At 46.5% G+C, this 16,324-nt stretch overlaps 1 long non-coding RNA gene across 1 annotated transcript in view; it reads right to left on the bottom strand.

Annotated features, from left to right (window-relative positions):
• Positions 1-11,964: 11,964 nt before the first annotated feature.
• The window catches only part of LOC137754799 (uncharacterized), a 28,175-nt gene continuing 23,815 nt past the window's right edge, over positions 11,965-16,324 (bottom strand). The window contains exons 3-4 of the long non-coding RNA XR_011071930.1: positions 15,874-15,977; positions 11,965-13,129 (exon numbers count right to left, since the gene is read on the bottom strand). This is a non-coding gene — a long non-coding RNA (uncharacterized lncRNA). The remainder of the gene's footprint in view (positions 13,130-15,873; positions 15,978-16,324) is intronic.

Raw genomic sequence — 16,324 nt, 5'->3', positions numbered from 1 at the left:
GATCTGGCCCCTGCCTGTTTTTCAGCTTCTCTCTTAGCTCTCTCCCACGTCACATTTCATACTCCAGCCAGACTGAATACTTGCAAATCCCCTGAATGTACTGTATTTACTCTTCCCTCTGGCTTCTTGTACATGCAGTTTCCTCAGCCTATGCCTCCATCTCTTCCCTCCTCCCTTTTGCCTGACCAATTCTTTCCAATATCTCCTTAAGGCCATTTCCTTAAGGAAAACTCTCCTTAACACCATGAGACTGCACTAGGTACCCCTCGTGGAGGCTCCCCTAGCTTACTGTCCGTACTCCTAACACTGCATTAGAAACGTGTCTGTCCATCTTCCCCACTAGGAAATTACTTTCTCAAGAGCAAGAACTTGATCTTATTCACTGCTGGTTTCCCAGCACCTAGCACAAAGCAGGCACTCAATAAATAACTGTCGAATTATCAACTCCATGAATAAATGAACGGTCAGCCACCCAGTTATGTTATAGTAGTCAGCACATCGTCTGTCTGCCTCCAAAGCCCCCATCCTTTCATTTCTCTGGAACACTTGGGAAGGGCTGGAGAGAAGTTTATGAACTGACCACCTTTGGAAGGTTAACTTCAAGGCTATGTTAATTTTTTTTTTTAATTTCTAGGTGGCCTCCACCTCCATCCCCTTAATGCATGGTTTCCAACCTTGGCTGCATTTTGAAATCACCTGGGGAGCTTTAAAAATTACTCATGCCTGGGTCTCACCCCCAGAGGTTCTTATTCGACGGTCTGGAGTGTAGCCTGGGATTCCCCTGATGATTCTAATCGTCTGGCCAGGTTGACGCCTGCCCTAAGGTTATGCAACCTTTTCAGCAAGACTCCTATTTATTCTTCAAAACCCAGGGCAAATGTCACCTCCTTGGATAAGGCTTCCCAGGCCAACACACACACACTCCAGAACTAACCGCTCACTTCTCAGCTCTTTAGCTTTTGTACATCTCTCCAAAGAGGCACTTGTCACACGTATCTCTAGCCCCCAGCACGGGGCCCAGCACACAGAAGGTGCTCGACAGAGATTCATAGAATGCACGGATGAGCAAATTCCTCAACCAGACATTCCGCCTGAGGTCCTAAATCCCGGGCAGAGGCCGGACTTCAGCACGCAGTAGGCGACGGTCCCAGAGAAGGATGGCCCCTCTAAACCAACCGGAAGGACGCTGCACTCAGAGGCAGATCAGCCAGATGCAAAGTAATCGTTGCTCCCCCAGAAATTATGGTAACAAAGCCAAAGGGATGCATAATCATTAGAAACGAAGTTTCCTCCTTGGCACTTTTACAGTTGGGCTGATGGATCAGTTATGAAAATACTGAATAAATAATGCAATGATGGTCCAGGGAGAGCCTCTGGCAAGGAGGGCTCACGCAGCCATTTTTAAAAGCAGAAACACAGGTTTACTGAACTGGGCAGGTGCGCTAAATCCTGACTCTCAGGGCTGAGGCTGTGAGAAAGGCTGTTCTTCCACATATCGCTGGAGGTTTACGACTGCTTCAGCTCTGAATGCATCGGCACTGCTCGGCTTACCATCCACACGTGCTCCAGGGGCCCCACCCCTGCTATTAGAAACATCTAGGAACACTTTTTAAAATAACCAGGCCCAGCTTCTCCACGCTCCTCCTCCCCCAGGTGGCTTCTGATTTAATTGGTCTTGGTTTGGGTATCGGAAGTTTAAACACCCTCCACCCCCAGGTGACTAAGGCACAGTTAGATGTGCGAAACACTGACCCACAAGAGGTGACGTGAGGGATGCTGAGAATCCCACCTGGGCTGACATACCTACTAGGTGCCAGAGGGCCATAATCAGAGGTCCTCATAGCAGCTCTCCATTCAATGTACCTGGTAGGTACATTCAAAGTACCTACCAGAATTATCCTGAGAGCTTTCAAGAAGAACAGGTAGGGGGCCCTGCCCCAGACCTTTGAAAAGCTCCCAGGTGATTCTATTAAGCTGCCAGGGTTGACCCACTGGGCTAAAGCAGTGCGTCCCCCAATGTGTGTGAGAGTGAGACTCATCTGGGGCTTGCTAAACAAACCAGATCCTGCCCTGAAGATTCTACGTGAAGTCTGGGTGGGTTCCAGGAGGAAACACTTTTAATAAGCACCCAGGTCACTCTTACTAGTACCAGTCTCCCAAACTTGCCCGATCGTAAGGATTTCCTAGAATACTTGTGAAACAGAGATTCTGGATCCCACACCGGACCCACTGAACATGCATCTTTAGGAGAGGGACCCAAGAACTTCATGTATAACAAGCAACCCAGGTGATTCTAGGACCAGGCATATGTGGAAAAATCGAGGCAAGGTATCGTGAACCCCGAGACCTCATCTCAAATTAACAAAGAGATAAATGAGTCAGTGTATTTCCCCACCTACAGAGAGCTCTGAGTTCATTCATTCAGTCGGTCAGACCACGGGTCCATCAACCTTTTCTACCTGTCTGCTCCACAGCAAGGATTGGGATACAAGGTGATAAGATACATGCCCCCATCTTTTCTCCAGCTACATGGAGTGGTCCGCCTCACCCTGCAGGCCATCTCCAGTTCCTGCCCCAAGAATCCAACCCTCGCACAACTCTCCTTACTCTTCAAGACCTGCTCTGAGCTAATTCTGCTGAAGAGTAGAATTGACCTCTGCCCTTTGTTCCACCCCCATCCCTAGACGCACATCTGCCAGCCCATTTACAACAATGTTGGCCATTACTTGTCTGTACCTCTAGTCCGAGCTCTCCTGAAGGACTGAGACTGTGGCTGGTTTATTTGCAACCCCAGTAGCTTGTACCTGGTAGACACTCAATGGAGACCTATAGTTTATCAGGGCAGAAAGACACATACACATATAACAGAGCAGGAATTGCTATCACAGAGGTAACTATTTAAAATGAAAATGCAGGCACCAGGGCCAGACAGTGTGCTTGACCCTACAGGTGACAGAGAGAGGGCTAAAGCACAGTCCTGTCCCCAGGAGCCCCCCAGTCTAGGAAGAGACGTGGAAAGCAAAAACCATGATGTAAGGCCAAAGGGAAGGGACACTAGGTGATCAGAAACAAGCTGTCCCCAAAAAGGACATATCATTTCTGGCTACTAATCAGGAAATGCTTCAAGGAGAAGTAGTATTTGAACTTAGACTGAAAGGGAGGACTTGTATATCTGAACGAGCAGACATGGGATGGCAAGGCATTCCAGGAGGGGGGAACAGTGTGAGCAAAGGTATAAAGGCAGGAACAGGAAGGCACGTTTAGGAGGGTCTAGAGATGAGACAGCATGACACAGAGCCTCAGAGCAGAGTGTCTAGGAGTTGGAAAGTCACAGACAGGAGTCTGAAGGGACGCCAGGCCTCCCTCATCTCCATGGCTCCCCAGAGTGGCCACCAAAAGAGTCTGGCCTCCCTTTGTCTGTTATTTCCACATTTTCTTGATTTATATTTCTTAATTAATTCGATTTCATCAATTCACACATTCCCAGTATTTACAACATTTCCCCTGGGCCTCAGAAATGTATCGCATAAAAGCTGTTATCTGTGTTGAACAACAGTTTGGCAGAACTTCATATGTAAGGTCAGGAGGTGGCCAAACAGGGTCTAGTTGGGGAGGCGGTACCCTGCATTGGTTTGTCCGTGGGATGAGTTCAAACTCGGCCGCAGTTTCTTCAAAGAAGGGGACTTCTTTTTTCCTGGTCTTCTCTCCTGATCCCAAAGGCTGAGGCCAATGTCATGTGCTCTGAACAAGAGCTCAATGAACACCAGGTGACCTGTGTCCAGACTCCCAGGGTCAGTCCTGGGTGAAGTCTAGTGGAGGTGGCCGGGGTGAGGGGGGCCATGAGCGTGTGGGGCAGCCCTGGGCTCAGGAGAGCCTGGGGAGAAGGAATCAGAAGTCAGCTCTTGGACTTCCCTGGTGGCGCAGTAGTTAAGAATCCGCCTGCCAATGCAGGGGACATGGGTTCGAGCCCTGGTCCGGGAAGATCCCACATGCCGCGGAGCAACTAAGCCCGTGCACCACAACTTCTGAGCCTGCGCTCTAGAGCCCGTGAGCCACAACTGCTGAGCCCGCATGCCTAGAGCCCGTGCTCCGCAACAAGAGAAGCCCCCGCTCGCTGCAAGTAGAGAAAAGCCCGTGAGCAGCAACGAAGACCCAACACAGCCAAAGATAAAAATAAATAAATAAAAAATAATTTTTTTAAAAAAAAGTCTGTTCTTGCCTCCTATACTGTTGGTAGGAATGTAAGTTGGTGCAGTCACTGTGGAAAACAGTATGGAGGTTCCTCAGAAAACTAAAAATAGAACTACCATATGATCCAGCAATCCCACTCCTGGGCATATATCCAGACAAGACTATAATTCAAAAAGATACACGCATCCCTATGTTCATAGTAGCACTATTCACAATAGCCAAGACATGGAAACTACCTAAATGTCCACTGACAGATGAATGGATAAAGAAGACGTGGTACAAATATACAATGGAAAACTACTCAGCCATTAAAAAGAATGACATAATGCCATTTGCAGCAACACGGATGCAACTACAGATTATCATACTAAGTGAAGTCAGTCAGAAGTAGAAAGACAAATACCATATGATATCACTTATACGTGGAATCTAAACTATGACACAAATGAATCTATCTATGAAACAGAAACAGAATCACGGACATAGAGAATAGACTGGTGGTTGACACGGGGGAGGGGGAGGGAGAGGGATGGCTGGGGAGTTTGGGATTAGCAGATGCAAACTGGTATATATAGAATGGATAAACAAGGTCCTACTGTATAGCACAGGGAACTATATTCAATATCCTGTGATAAACTGTGAGGGAAAAGAATATGAAAAAGGACGTATATATATGTATAACTGAGTCACTTTGCTGTACAGCAGTAATTAACACAACATTGTAAATCAACTATGCTTCAACTAAAAAAATAAAAAATAAAAAGTCTGTTCTTGAAATTCCTGAGCCAAGGGAGAGAGAGGTAAGAGCACTAACCAGCCATGGGGCAGGGGTCAGAGGTCTGAAAGTAGCTAATGATCACGGCAACACAAAAGGACAAAAGTATAAAGGTCAGGGCTTAGAGGTCGTCATTCAGTGAGGATGAGAGACAAGCTGGGCATTCACCAGGGTATTCCTGCAACAGGGGCTGGAGACTTAGATTCCCCTCAAGGGCCGGGGCCAAGTCTCGTCTTTACTCTATGCCCTAAATATGTTGTGATGGCTTATTAAAACACAGGAGAGCTGGCTACTAGCTGGGTGGCAGGGCCCAGGCCCTCTTTATAGCAGCATTGTCCACTAGAAATACGAAACAAGCCACCTAAGTAACCTTAAATTTTCTAGTAACCACTTTAAAAAGTAAAAAGAAACAGGTGAAATTAACTTTATAGATATACTTAACTCAATCTATTCAAAATATACTTCAATGTGTAATCTATGTAAAAATTATTAATAAGATTTTTTGCCATTTTTTTCAACTAAGTCTATGTATTTTATACTTACAGCACATCCCAATTCAGACAAACCACATTTCAGGTGCCTGATAGCCACATATGGCTGGTGGCTCCCACAATGGACAGTGTAGCTTTAAAGTGCCTGATTTGGTGGCCTGCCTTGCAGACATGAAAGAGACAAATATCCTTGTCTCATCCATAGCCAGAGTGGCCGGCTAGAATGGTGTCCCCTTCTGTCCTCACTGCCCTTCCACGCCCCTCCTGAAGCAAGAAACGCACTTGATGAAGATGCCCTTGCACACAGAGAAATGGTACAGACATGGTGTTCTCCCATCTAGACTCTCCAAACCAGTCCTCACGACCCACGTGCAGAGGAGTGTGTGCTCTGTATTAAAAGAAGGGTGGCTTCTTGCAAAGACTGCTCAGGGGGAGGGTGTATTAGTCTGCTCGGGCTGCCATAACAAAGCACCACAGACTGGGTGGCTTAAGCAACAGAAATTTGTTTTCTTACAGCTGTGGAGGCTGGAAGTCCAAGATCAAGGTGTTGGCAGGGTTGCTTCCTTCTGAAGCCTCACTCCTTGGCTTGTAGATGGCGATCTTCTCCCTGTGTCTTCACATACTCTTGCTTCTGTGTGTGTCTGTGTCCTGATCGCCTCTTCTTATAAGGACAACAATCATGTGGAGGTAAGGCCCACCCATATGATCTCATTTAACCTAATCACCTCTTTAAAGACCCTGTCTCCAAATGCAGTCACATTCTGAGTTTATTTGGAGTTGGGACGTCAACATCTGAATCTTGGGGAAGACAATTCAACCTATAACCGAGGGAAAACACAGGATACTCTGAGATTAAATGCTGGCTAAAAGTCCCAAGATCCTTGAAATTTCAATAGGAAAGGCAGAAGTTGAGAGTAGGAGGGAGCCTATATTTTCAAAGCTTCAAGCAAGTCTCAATTTTACCAGAGTTGAATTCGCCTCTAGAGAAGACAGCCTTTTATCTGAGGACAAATCCACTCAGTGTCTCAGTTGTGAAGACATAAAGCAAACACTCCCGTAGCTATGGAGATGGTGGAGACAGCCGTGATGCCAGGGAACCAAACGAATCCATGAGATGCAGGGAAAGGTAATCTGTGTAAGCAGAGTGGTACCCTGCAGACCAGGAGAGAAAAGCTTCTTGCACTAGCCATGGATGTGACCGTCCTGGGCAATGAAACCATTTTTTATCCTTAGGAAGCTGTATGGTCTTATGCAGGCAACACTCACAGAAGATGAGAAACTGAGGCCTAGTCTTCACTGAGAACTAGAGAAGAGACTGTAAAAAGAACCTGGGCTGGATTGTTAATGTCCCCCTCATGATGTCATTCAAGACCAAGGCCGCTGGGGCTGGGGCTGACTCATTGGGTTTGGAGGTATAGTCGTGTTGTGCTCAGTGCAGAAACACACCAAGCAAGGAGTGGAATTGTTCCCCTAGCAGGAATGGATTTCCCCCCCATCACTCATCCCTGGAAGAAGTCATCCTGCAACATAAAATAAAGACGAGGGCTGCCAGTGTCCACCTAAAAGGAGAAGAAACTTCTCCTCCTCCATGAACCTGCAGGAGTATAGGACAAAAAAAAGCTGGGCAGAAGATTGCCAGGCTCTGTGACATGCCCTCTGACCTGTATCTTGTCCAGGATGGCCGGGGTAGCAAGTGACAACCAGGACAGAACATGGAATCACCCCCCTAGAGGGTGACAGAAAATACTCAGAGAGGAGACCAGCAAGATGCAGCTAAAGTGACAATAATATCGATGCTAAATGATAAAGTGATCTCTCTCAGTAGCTACTGGCTGTGGCCTGGACCTGTTTGCTCACTTCTGCTGGGCTGCGAGTTCCTGAGAGCCAGACCTCTTACTTGTCTTTTTGTCTCCAGAATGATCCTGGCACAGAGAAGGGCCTCAGTAATCACACAGTGGAGGACCTGGGAAGCCAAGCCCAATCCTGCAGAGAGGAAAACTGAGGCACAAGGGTATCAGACCATCGAGGGGCACAGGGCAACTGTGGGCAATCTCGGATGATGTTTTTCTCTGTACTTCCGCACAGAAAGAGGTGGTCCCTCCCATCCTCAAATATGCCTCTCGACAGAATTTGCCTTCCAGAGAAACAGTGTGGAAAAACAAGCAGAAAAATATAACAGGGAGTAGTTCGTGGTAAGCCCGTGTCCAGGTAAAACATTCTGTGGATGAAGAAGAAAAATCACCAACAGCAAACCCCCGGGCAGGGCCAGACCACCAGGGCCTCCCTTTCCCGGCAGTGACCAGTTTCTGAAAACGATTTCTCTCCCAGGTACTGCAGCAATCACGAGGAACTACTGCATCCCAGAGCCATCCCTGCCTGGACTGAAGTCAAGGAGAGACAACAAAAAAGCTGGGGCCTGACCAGTTCATCTGAAGGAAGTCTAAGATCAAGGCAGCTCTGCCAACAGCATCCAAAAGCAAGAGGGTTCGGGCAACCCTGGTTTCACTGTTCTCTGCAGTCCTTCTGATGAAAGGGACTGGCATGGTTCTACTGTCCAGCTGGCTAAACAAAAAAAGAAAATTTATTCAGGAGTAGGCTTGAGACAAAACATCGAGAAGTAACACCCCAAACCATGGCCCAATAAGGAAACTACTGCACGTGCCAAACTCTAAGAGACAAGAACCAGTCCTGCTGCAACCACTACCGCAGCCAGCACTGTTTTCACTTCTGCATCAGGAACTTGACCTCGCTGCCCCTGGGAACCACCACCACCACAGCAGCTGCCATCACCAAAAGCTGGGCACCTCTGCTGCCGCCCACACCAGCAAACATGGCGGCTTCACCCAAGCCTGCTTCTTCCTGTGGATCCCATCTGAAGCAAAAGGTCTGCATGGACGCGTCTGATTGGTGGAGCCTGGCCACAGGCCTGCATCCCAGTCCCAGGGCATGCGGGAATGTGGGTTCTGACTTCCTCACTGGGAAGACAGAAGAGGAGTTTCCCCAGACACACAAAGACAGTTCAAAAGGCATTGGGCCCTACAAGATGAAAAGAGTTCTGTGGATGGATGGTGGTGGTGGTTGTACAACAATGTGAATGTACTTAATGCCACTGAGCTGTACACTTAAAAATGGTTAAGATGGGGACTTCCCTGGTGGTCTAGTGGTTAAGACTCCGTGCTTCCACTGCAAGGGGCACCAGTTTGATCCCTGGTCGGGGAACTAAGATCCCTGCGTGGTGTGGCCAAAAAAAAAAAAAAAAGGTTAAGATGGTAAATTTTATATGTATTTTGCCACAGTTTTAAAAAATTTTTTAACTAAAAAAAAAAAAAAAAAAAACACAGGGCAGCAGTGAATATGACAAATGGCCACCACTGATCTCAATAAACGTTTAGTGCATAAGTAAGTAAAGGTATTAGGTGGGGATGCTGGACTCCCAGACACACAGTAGTTGTCACCAGTCACTGTTTAACATTTCTCAGTTTATTGAGCATTTTTCAGTGTACTTTGTACTTCCTCCTATCAGTGCTCATACCACACAGGATGACTGTTATTTACATAATTATAGCTAATTTGCAGAAGTATTTGCAATGTGCCTGGTGCTTACACACGTTATCTCAATTAATCCTCACAATAAACGGTGAGGTGGGTGATGGGTGAGTGCATTGCTCAGAGGGAGTAATTTATACTGGAGGAGGAAGAGGGTATCAGTCAACAGAAATAGAAAGTGAAGTCAGTGAAGTCAGGGAAAAGATCCAGAAGAACCTGTGGAGAAACAGAGAAAATAAGGAGAGAGAAACGTCAGCCCGTTTATGCTTTGGGGGACCACAAAAGCGAGGGGCCTAGAAGAGTCTGGAACACAGAGGAAGTGTAACCAAATAGGATCAGGCTAAAATGGCATAGATCCAGTACCCCTGGCAACACGCCCCCACTCTTACAGGCATGATGTTCTAATGAGAAAAGCCACGTATGAAGAAAGTAAACAGTCATCCCAGACGGGGCTACATAGAGTCCAGCTGGCTCTACCCTAAGGAAAGTTCTGGGAGGAAATTGAGAGGAGTTTGTGCCATAAGTTGCGGTCAAGAGAGATATCATCTGAGTCGTGCATGATAAAGGATTAACTTGAACTACACACTCAAGGGAACATGTGGGTCCAGCCCGTACCTGTTGCTTCTGCCACTGAGGTTGATCAAAGTCTGTGTGACTAATCAATTGTGTGTGTGCTCATCCAAATGGCCTCACGTGTTCCGCCCTGGCATCTCTGCCTGGAGAAAACTCCAGACTGGAAAAGGGTAGAAGTTCACTCCCCAGTTTGGGACTGGGCAGCTGCAGCAGCCCTCTACTTCACTGTTCTCCTGACCCCCTACTACCACCCAGCTGGAGTCTGCCCCAAAGAGATTTGGGGAGTAGGACAGAGAGTTCATAAGGTTATAATTCAAACTGAAGATTGGAGAGGTTAAATACCCACCCAAGACTGCCAGCTAGCAAGAGGTGGAGCGGGGATTTGAACCTAGTCTAATTCCAAAGCCCACACCCTTAATCACCAAGAACAGATCCAGATTCCTATAACTAGCTGTGGGACCCGAACAAGTTTGTTTAGCTTGTTGAGTCTATTTTCCCGCAAGTAAAAAGGTAACACCCTACGGGGTGATTGAGAGGATTGGAAATGATGCATGTCAAGTCTTAGCTCAATGCCAGGGCCCCAATAAAAGAGCATCAGTGAGCAAAAGTTATACTCAGTTTCAGGGGGAAACTCTCAGCCTCATGGATTAGGAACATGATTAGGGTTACATGGCCATTTGCTATCAAAGACAGATCTTGATCCTGGGTTTTTTACCCCACATTCCATGCATCTGTCTGGCTCATTTGAGGGTTTGGGTGGGAATGTGGGGAGGACTAAATCTAAGTGTCTTCCACAAGAAATTCAATTTTATTTCATTGAGGACAAGGTTGTGTGCATCTGCTCCATGTGAAGAACTATGGCAGGTACTGAAGAATGGGGCAAGATGAGGGTGACCTGGCTCTGCCCTCAAGGGCAGTGATGTGGCCAGTGAATGGGCCTGGGGCAAAGTTGTAGCAAGGGTACCCTTCCTGTCTTCTTCCATCAGGGAAACGGGTTTAGCTAAGCCAGTGATTCTTAACCTTGGCCACACATTGTTATCACCTGGGGAGCTTTAAAAATGCTGCCACCTGGCCCCAGCCCCAGAGGTTCTGAGTTCAATGGTCAGGCATGCAGCCTGGGCATCAGTGAATGCGGCAGCCAGGTTGAGAACCCCCAAGCTAAGCAAAGATGCAGTTCTTGGGCGAATTGGGGTGTGGGAGGAGGAGGGAGTCTGAGTGGGGTTTCTTTGTGTCAGGGAAGTAAACGGACCAGGGAGGAGAAGGTCCAGGGCTGTGGTCCCTAAGGCCCTAGACGCAAGCCCCGGGCACTCATGACAGGAACAGGACAGAGCCCCTGCCTCTTAGCGGGCAGCTGCAGGTTTCACAGGCAAGACCTCAGACACGCAGTCAGGACAAACATGCTTCCATCAGCCTGAGACGCGGTTTATTGCAAGAGCTGTTCACCAGGCACATGAAAAAGAAAGGTGTGACTCCAGCTCTGGACTGGCCTTCCTGACCATGGGAGGCAAGCTGCATGGCCACCTGGAAACGGTCTGTTGTGTTTCCAAACAGAGTCAGATAAATAAAATGCATTATTATTTTATTAGCAACTCTTAAAAGTTCCTGTAGTGGCGTGAGTTACAACAGATACAACTACTTTCATGTATTTATTTTATGTGTTTAGCACTTAATTCACACTCACTTGCACTGCAAGACACTCAGCTGTAACACATTTTTACTGTGTTCTGTTTTTCCACATTCATCAGACTTTATTGATTACTAACCGCCAGGACTTCTAGAAAGCAGTCGTCTTGTTTCCAATCATCCCCTTCTTTTTTCAGTGTTATCTGTCCATCTTTGTTACTACAGGATGTGCTTTCCATGTTGCTTTCTCTTTCGTCTCCCGTCTTTCATTAGTCTTTCCTCTATGGTTTCTCAGAGTTCTTACAGACTCTTCCACCATTTTGTGCTTCTTGAAATATTAAGACATAAGACTTAATTGAGGAAAATACTCAGAAAACTCAATTCTTTTTTATCTCCCCACCCCAACGTGGGTGCCCCAACCATAACTCCACACCCTTGTCTTTCAGGGTCACCTTCCCAACCTTCCACCCAGGTTCAATAGCCCTAGAATTCCTGAGGCCCTGCCCTCTAAAGGCTCCGCCTCCTTATTAGACAAACTCAATCCCTGGACCCACCTCCAGCTCATATGTTCCACCCAAACCCCTCCTCAGGCTCCTCCTCCACCCAGGCCCTGCCCCTCCACCTTCACAGGCTCCTCCCTAAGCCCCACCCCTCTCCCGACCCGAGAAGCACCGCCCCCAGGGCCAGAGCCCTATATACCACCACCACCACCTCCACCACCACCCCTAATCCTCGCCCGCCCTGCTCCCCTGCTCAGGCCCCTTCCTTGCCCTGCCTCAGGTTCCATCTAAGGCTCCCGGGATCGTGGCTCCCAGCCCGCTGAGCTCGATCTCAGGGGCTCCCGGCACATGGTGGTCATCTTGTCGTAAACTCAATTCTTACACTTTCAAGTGTTGTGTGAAGTCCGAAGTTGGTGGTATGTCGAAGATTACTTGAGGTAGAAATCCTATGCTTGGCTTTGATGTAGAATGACTAAAAGCTCAGAAACATGCATAGAACTTGTCGTCACCACCTATGTCGATATGGGTCGTGGAGGAAGCAGATGCTGGACTTAGATGCAGAGCTGGAGTTAGGAGTGAAAGATTTGGTGGAGGGCCATAACTATGAAAGATAAAGGCTGAGGAGGTAGGACTGGGCAGGGAAAGCCTTCAGAGGGCCATGCAGATCCTATCCCGTGAAAAGAAATGCAAGAGGAAGAAAAATAGGGCTGGGAACATCTCAGACCACAGTGCAGATCATGCAAAGTCTTGGGCAACCCAGTGGGGAGTGAAGCAAAGTTGCCCATTAGAGGGGTCTCCCAACGGGCAGAAATGGTGGGTGCCGGTGTCTCCACCACACTCAGTCTTTGGCTTGGGAGCCGCCAGGGAAGAGCGAAGCTGGCTTAAGTGCTGCAGCTGGAGGCGATCAGCTAAGCGCATTCTTCGCAGCTGAAAGAACTTCACAAGTTCTTTCTCGTAGGGAGATCCAAGCACTGCTTCTCGGCAGCTGCCACGCCCCCTCCCATCTCCTGACAATGCAAGCCTTTATAAATGAAAGGCTCAGCTTCTTTTTTTTTTTTTAATTTATTTATTTATTTATTTATTTTTTGGCTGTGTTGGGTCTTCGTTTCTGTGCGAGGGCTTCCTCTAGTTGCGGCGAGCGGGGGCCACTCTTCATCGCGGTGCGCGGGCATCTCACTATCGCGGCCTCTCTTGTTGCGGAGCACAGGCTCCAGACGCGCAGGCTCAGTAGTTGTGGCTCACGGGCCGAGTTGCTCCGCGGCATGTGGGATCTTCCCAGACCAGGGCTCGAACCCGTGTCCCCTGCATTGGCAGGCAGATTCTCGACCACTGCGCCACCAGGGAAGCCCAAGGCTCAGCTTCTTTAAGGTTATTAAATGCTTGTCTTTTCTCGGCCTGGCGTGATCAAGTAAACACCGTGCCCAGCTGAACTGTGGGGAAAATGCAATTAAACGTTGTACAGAGAGATACAATTGACAGTCAGTGGCAGAGCCACGGGTAACTGTTTTCTTTCTGCTTTTCTCTATGTTCCAAATTTTAGACCTTGATCATTTATTTTTCTTTTTGATTGGAAAATATAATGAACATTTTAAAATTAGTCTCCATATCATACCTTTTTGATCCAAAATGGCATCCCCCAATTTGACAGCCCAACAAATTGCTTTCAAATAGGAGAACATGGTAATAGACCAAGCATAGCTTTGAGCTCAGACAGATCTGAGCTTGAACCCTGGCCCTGTGACTACTACTCTGAACTCTGGGCAGGCCCTTACCCCCTCTCAGCCTTCACCAGGAAAGGCAGACACGTGTCCTTACTTCTCAGCTTTGCTTTAATAAAGCATTTTTAAATCGATGTTTAAGCCTCCCAAAACTGCTAGAAATTTCTAAAAATCCACATTCAAAGGTCAAGGAGTGGCCATAGCTGAGGAAATCCAAAATACTTTCCTGGGAAAGTCCTAAAAATGAGTTCTAAAAACCTCCTCGAGGGGCTTCCCTGGTGGCGCAGTGGTTAAGAATCCACCTGCTAATGCAGCGGTCATGGGTTCAATCCCTGGTCCGGGAAGATCCCGCATGCCATGAAGCCTAGAAAAAAGCCCTCACGCAGCAACGAAGACCCATTGCAAGCATAAATAAATAAATAAATTTAAAAAAATAAAAGCCTCCTTGACAGCGATTGCACTTCTAGGTATACATGCCTAAGAATTCAAAGTAGAGACTCAAACATGTATTTATACACCCATGTGTATACACCCATACAGCAGCATTATTCACAATAGCCAAAAGGTAGAAACGACCCAAATGGCCATTGACAGATGAATGGGTAAGCAAAATGTGGTATATACATACTATGGAATGTTATTCAAGCTAGCTGAAGAAAAGAAGGAAATTCCAATATACACCGCAACACAGATGAACCTTGAAGACATCATGCTAAGTGAAATAAGCCAGATACAAAAGGACAAATACTATATGATTTCACTTATATGAAGTACCTAGAATAGTCAAGTTCATAGGGACCAAAAGTAGAATAGAGGTTACCAAGGGCTGGAAGGAGGAGGGAATGGGGCGTTAGCGATAAATGGGTACAGAGCTTCAGTTTGGGATGGTGAAAAAGTTTTGGAAATGGATGGTGGTGATGGTCGCACAACAGTGTGAATGTTACTTAATGTCACTGAATTGTACACTTAAAAATGTTACAGTGGTAAATTTTATGTTCCATAGATTTTACCACAATAAAAAAGAATTTCTAAAACCTCCTTGTCAATGCAGTGTTACTACTTAAACACAGGCAGGGAGCAAAGCTGAGCTGCCTGCAGGTGTTTCTCACATGGAGAAGCAACACACAGCTTGTGCAATTCATTGCATTTTTCATCACTTTTAATTATAAAAATAAAACCACATCACAGAAAAATTTGAAACTAAAGAAAAAACTCATAATCCCATTCCTTTTCTTCTTTACAGGATTTTATTTTTAGACCTAGTTGTAACCATAGTGTTTGGACAAGTCCCAAAAGTGACTTCCAGAAATCTCCTTCATCTGAGCCTCAATTTCCTTAGCTTTAAAATAGGAGTCATATTTCCAGAAACCTCCTTGGCAATGCCCAGAGCAAGATAGACACTATGATTTCTCTTGGGATGCCCAGCCATGCTTCCCCCAGAGTAGGAAGCACCCATTCTCCAGTGGATGTGAAGAGCTGGGATGGTGGCAGAGGGGAAGGAGAGTAGGGAGAGAGAAGGCTAATGGCTGTCTATGATTCCACAGGTCATTGGCACACATGTACATGCATGCGCACATGTACCCGAGCACACATAGGTTCTCCCCCTGCTGAGGGTCTATAACATCCCTGTGGCTCTGTTGCAGGTTGAAGTGCAAAAGGAAAAAGGAACTGGTTGTTGAGGTAGCCCCAGGCTCTGGACATGAGGACAATCTGGCTGATGGCTGAGACCCTCTGCAGGGAGCCCAGGACAGGGTGTTCTGGGAAAAATGAGGTGGATCTATGGCCTCCTGTTCAGTTTGATTCCCACCAGGACAACAGAATGCAAGTCTGGGGCTGGACACACCCATGTTCGAGTCTCAGTGCAGCCTTAAGCAAGTGACTTGCTTTCATCTGAGCCTCAATTTCCTTGTCTTTAAAATAGGAGTCATACTTCCTACCTCCTGATGGTGTTATGAGGCCTGAAAGAGAAACCATGCAAAGTGCTTGGCATGGAGCCCTCGCTAAATGGAGGCCATATCAGACACAGCCCTCCTAAAGCCCCAGAAGCAACTTCATTGACCCAACCAACCAACCAACCAATACTGAAAACCTTTCCACTGTGGACCTGTTTGTGAACTCAAGTGAAGAACTCACCAAAATTATTTTAACATTGTAAAGAAACACTGGAAAGACTTAATAAAAGGTTCACTTAAGTAGTTTGTCAAACCACATTAGCAATCATTCCATAACAAATAAATTGACCTGGCTAGAAGAACTGATTTTGGAAATAGCTTCAGACGGTCTTGACACAAAAATCTGTTGAAGAGGAGGTACATATATATCATTCTGATTAGAAATTCACTTTTAGTCTCCAATTCAATCAAGGCAGGCAGGTATTAGTCAGAGAAACACTAGTTGCTATAATAGATGAACTCCAGAATGTCAGTGGCTTAATATGGTAGGAATTTATTTCTCACCGCAGTTAATCTCAGTGTTCCTGGTGGACAGCAGCTTTTCTCCATGTGGTAACACAGGAACCCAAGCTCCTTCCATCTTGTGGCCCTACCATCCCCTGGGGCCTCTTTATGGCAAGTGGAAAGAAAACAAAAAAGTGGAAAAGTTTCATTGCTTCTTAAAAGTTGACCCACAAGCATCACACATCACTTCCACTCACATGTCATTGATGAGAACAAGTCACATGGCTATAGTGGAAGTAAGACTGGGAGAAAATATTTGCAACAAATACATTTGATGAAGTTCTTTAAAGTTCTGTGTCTAGACTATATTAAATATATTATGAAGAATATATTATACATAATAATATATAGAATTTAAACTCAGAATATATAAAGAACTCATAATTCAATAAAACAAACAATTGAGTTAGAAAACAGCAAAAGATTTGAATAGACACCTCATCAAAGAAGA

The sequence above is a fragment of the Eschrichtius robustus genome, chromosome 20 (assembly GCF_028021215.1).
Source record: "Eschrichtius robustus isolate mEscRob2 chromosome 20, mEscRob2.pri, whole genome shotgun sequence".
Classification (NCBI taxonomy): Eukaryota; Metazoa; Chordata; class Mammalia; order Artiodactyla; family Eschrichtiidae; genus Eschrichtius; species Eschrichtius robustus.
Note: the sequence above shows the minus strand (reverse complement) of the source record. Positions and strands in the feature narration are given on the sequence as shown.